The sequence below is a fragment of the Petaurus breviceps genome, unplaced genomic scaffold (assembly GCF_028583685.1).
Source record: "Petaurus breviceps papuanus isolate PSGF00001 unplaced genomic scaffold, PetGlider_PUasm1.0 186, whole genome shotgun sequence".
In the NCBI taxonomy this organism is placed as follows: Eukaryota; Metazoa; Chordata; class Mammalia; order Diprotodontia; family Petauridae; genus Petaurus; species Petaurus breviceps.
The window spans coordinates 24486092-24491066 of record NW_027185798.1 but is presented as its reverse complement, the minus strand read 5'-3'; positions in this window follow the sequence as shown (position 1 = coordinate 24491066).

The following is a 4975-nucleotide window of genomic DNA, read 5'->3' as shown; positions in this document are numbered from 1 at the left end:
GACATTGTGGGTTTGGTTCCAGACCACTGCAATAAAAACAGTATCACAAGAAAGTGGGTCATGGATTTTTTGATTTCCTAGTGCATATAAAAGTTATGTTTACCCTATACTGTAGTCTATTAAGTGTACAAAGGTATTATGTCTAAAAATACAGTGTATATATATGCCTTAATTAAAAATACTTTTGCTAAAAAAGTGCTGACCACCATCTGAGCCTACAGTAAGTCATAATTTTTTTGGTGGTGAAGGGTCTTGTTTCCAAGTTGACGGCTGCTGACTCATCAGAGTGGTAGTTGCTGAAGGTTAGGGAAGCTGTGGCAACTTCTTAAAATAAGGCAACAATGGGGTTTGCCACATCAATTGACTCTTCCTTTCACTTGAACAAGAGCCCTTGTAGGGTTATTAATTGGACCAATTTCAACATTGTTTCTGTCTCAGAGAATAGGGAGGCCCAAAGAGAGGGACAGAGAAAGGGGAATGGCTGGTGGCCACTCCAAAACAATTACAATAGTAATTTTTCATTATTATTATCTCTTATGGTAATGAAAAAGTTTGGAATCTTGCGAGAATTGGCAAAATGTCACACAGAGACATGATGTAAGCATGTGCTTTTGGAAAAATGGTGCTGATGGACTTGCTTGAGGCAGTAAAAAGAAAAAGCAAAGCAAAGCAAAGCAATATTTGTGAAGTGCAAGGAAATGAAGCCCAAAGAAACAAGGTATGCCTTGTATGTATCTACTACTATACTAATATGTATTTAAAAATACATGTGATAGAAATAAAAATAAAATAAATTTCAAGTAATTTAAATTTCATTTCATTAATTTTGCAAATCCCTTTTTGCTCTCTTTTAAAAGTATTAGTGATGATAACATATTTCAGTGAGAGCGGTGCACTTTAATACTTTTCTAGCCGTATTGCACATGACTACACTTGTTTATTCCTGCAGTCTCCAGGCCGGCCAGCTGACCTTCTTGTTGTTTCTCATGCACAATATATTATCTCTCATTCCTGTGCTTTTGCACAGAATGGGGGAGCATTACTTTAATGCACCCCCTCACCCTGGCAGCTAGGTGGTTCAGAGCTCTGGTCCTGGAGTTAGGAAGACTGGAGTTCAAATTTGATCTCAGACACTCACTAGCTATGTGGCTCAGGGCAAGTCACTTAACTTTGTTTGCCTTAGTCCCCTGAAGAAAGAAATGACAAACTCCTCCAGTATCTTTGCCAAGAAAACTCCATAAGGGATCACATAGAGTCTGACACAACTGAACAAAACAACACTCCCTCCTCTATACCACCTACAACTCAGCTCAAGCACCATCTTATACCCGAAGCCTTTCCTGTCCTTCTTATCTCCCAGTGCCCCCCTCCCGAAGTTGAGCTGTATTTCATTATTTTGTATATGCTTACTTACACCACCCTTCTTTCAAGTAACTGTCTCATGGTGATTCCTACTATCTCTTTAAGAGCTCAGAGATTATTACTGTCATTTTAAAGAGCTAGAATGTTGAGAGAAATAGAATTTGTGTGGATAGTTTGAAGTGTCATTTGGGAAATAGATTGATGTACAGTATCTTTTCCTATGGAGTTAGGTGGAAGGTATGTTAATCTGTGATCCATGAGTCTCTCTAAAGAATTTGCTCCATGTTTGCCTTTCTCTGAGGAGTCAGGGAGAGACTGTGTTTTTGACTTTTTGATCTATGTGAATCTATTTGACAAATTGTGGAGAGAGACTATTAAAAGAGCTAGCTTGAGAGAAGATGAAGAGATGTTTCCTGTCACTTCTGGGGAGAGGCTAAAGAAGGCACATAGAGAAGAGAGATGAAGAGATCTTTTCTGTCTTCCCTGAAGAAGCAGTTTTCAACTTTATCTTATGAAGGAAATTTCAGAGAAGACAGTTACTATCTTGAGAGATTTTGAATAAAATCATATTTAGTTTCTAGACACATGAAGATGCAGTTATGTTTTAAAGGTTTCAAGTGACTCTGGTAATATATATCTTTATTACTCTTATTTGTTAATAAATTTTATGTTTATTAATTTTAATGTTTAATATACATACACACGAATAATTATTAATTAGAAGCCATTGGTGGGGGCTCAGGAGCTAATGTTAGGAATTTATTCACCCACAGGATTATCCCTAGAACTCAAAGTAGTAGCTGCCCCTAGGGGAGACTCTAATTGGAGAGTGTACCTAGGAGTTGGGGAAAAGGGACCTCAGAGGGGGATGCTATACTTGGATATATACATATTGTCTCCCTTGTAGAATGTAAGCTCCTTGAAGACTGGGAGCTTTAAATTTTGTATATCCAGCTCCTAGTATAGTGCCTAGAATATAGTAAACTTGGCAATCAAAGCCATAACACAACACAACATAACATAACAACACAGCTACCCTTTAGAGGAGGAGCTGAGGGATAGAAAGTCATTGACTTTGATAACAGCAGAGAAGACAGTACTTAGCACTTCTGTTCCAATGGGGCATACAAAAACCACCAGGGGGAGAATGAGGACTCCCAATGAATGGCTATCTGTGCCATGAAAGGGGTTGAGAGATGTGATAGGAAGAGGAATATTGACCTCATGCTCAGGTTTTGATCTGAGTCAATGTGTTTTAAGGGATAGTGACCAGGGTAGGTAGGTAACTGGGTTAACCTTGGATGCCCTGTTACCAGACTAAATGGTCTGGGGGAAGGAAGAGGAAATGGTGCCTAGGCCAAATTTGTCTTCTAGGAGTTGCTTAATTAATAATATTCCTCAGGGATTATTTCCTCTGTCAAATTTGAGCCAATAGATCACTGAAGAGAAACTACAGGTGAGTCAGTGCTTCTTAAACTGTGAGTTGCCACCCCATATAGGGTTGCAAAAAAATTGGCAACAGTAAAAGGTTTCTGAATGTGCAATGACCAAAAATTAATTAAAAATCAAAAGTGTAACGAATCTGAGGTGTTTCTGGCAGCTCTTACCCATGTTGCATTACGCAAATTCACTGTAGCCTTGGTTTTGAACACAAAGCATGTACACTTTGCACTGCCCATGCTGTTATGCAATGCCAACGAATGTTGCTGAAACACATAAAGAGGGCAAGAGTGGAAAAAGTTTAAGAATCCCTGGATGTGGTGGGGAGAATTTTAGCCCTGTCTGCTGCCAGGGTCTCTACTGAGGTTTTAAAGAAGGGATAGCCCTAAGGAAGTTAAGATCTCTGTGGGCCTTGGGGCAGCTAGGTGGTGCAGTGAGTAGAGTGCAGGCCCTGGAACCAGGAGGACCTGAGTTTGGATCCAGCCTCAGACACTTAACACACACAAAAAAACTAGCCATGTGACCTTGGGCAAGTTACTTAACCCCAATTGCCCTCCAAAAAGCAAAAAAAAAAAAAGATCTCTGTGGTCCTGGTTTCTGAATTTCAATAAAAACTTATTAAGCCCCTACTCTGTGCCAGGCTGGAGATACACAGAGGCAAAAGACAGTCCCTATGCTCAAGGAGCTTACTCTATCCCTTCAGCACGCTGGAGCTCTAAACTGCCTGATTCTGAGTATTTAACTCTATCCTCTGATCCAGGCAGTGAGAGGTAACCTAATGCGGGAGCAGAACTCAGGATTTGGGGTCAGGAGACCTGAGTTGATGTCTCAGCTCTGTCTTGGGTGAGTTACTTCATCTCTGAACTTTGGTCTTTATCCATGAAAATACATATGCTCTGTTAGAGGACTAAGTATGCTGTAGACTTTAAAGCAATATTTGGATGTGAACCACCATGATTTCTTGGCCAGAATTCAGCAAACTTGGGATTGGAGGGTGGGTCTGCAGGGGTAGGGGGTGGGGAGGGTGGATCTGTGGGGGTGGGGGTGGGGGGGCAGAAGGGGAGGAAGGGGGGGGGGAATGGGGGGGGGGAGGGGCCCGGAACTGGCAGTCAATAAAGGTGCACAAGCCACTGAGGGGTTCTGGAAGTAGTGCTTTCCCCTGATGCTTTTCTGCTGCCTCCCCTAGTCTTGGGGGTGTAGCCCCAGTGGTTCATTCCTGATTTCACTTTGGTGATTCCTCAGATACGCTGTCAGTTTGAATCAGTGTTAGCCAGTGTACCCCTTTGGACCACTTGTGTCAATACATCCACCCCCCCCCGCAAACCTGATCTTCTGTTTCTTACTTGGTGAGTGTTTGATCCCCTTCTTGGCTTTCAGTCTTGCTCCTGGGACTCTCCTTCAAGTCTGAGACCTTCAAGTTTGTGTTGGAAGATCACCAGTGATGGTGAACTCACTACTCCCTGAAGCAGTCTCTTTCATTTTGGGAAACTGTTGGAATTTTTTTTTTAAACAATTTCCAAGCAGCAGCCCAATTTGTTTTCATGATAACCAAATCTGGTGGCAGAACCCAAAGCAGCCCATGGGGCATGGAACAAATCCAACAAAGCCAAATTTACTAGGGAGTGGAATTTTCCACTTTTTGGGTGCTGTTTTGTATCCTGAATGATTGGCAATGTAATCCCCTCACTGTAATCACTGCAAGGAGGGCATTTAATCTCTGGTGGCTCCCTGCCACTCTACACAGGTATTTTGCAAAGCATTTGTGCCCAGGGTCCAATCGCCCAAATATTTATGTACTTACACAGAGTATGTTGCATGGTATATATCAGCCCTGAGTTAAAGGATGGACTTTCCTTCCCTGGCTGTCACTTTTCAGGGTGCTCCCCACTTGTTGGCATCAGCCCCCTCAGAGATGGGGAGTGGGCGTCCAGGACTAGAGCAGATTTTCAAATTATTCCTCTTTTGGGAGTGAAGGTTACTCTCATTTTCCCCAAAGGAAAATTTTCCTTTGACCGGGAGACCAAGCCAGTCTGAAGTGAACCATTTCATACCACACCCATGCGCTGATCTTTATCAGTCACAGTCAGTGAAAGAAGCTGGAAAACAACTGACTTTAGCCATGAGGATGCAGAGGGACTGTAGAGACCTCTTGTCCATTGGACACCAACACCAT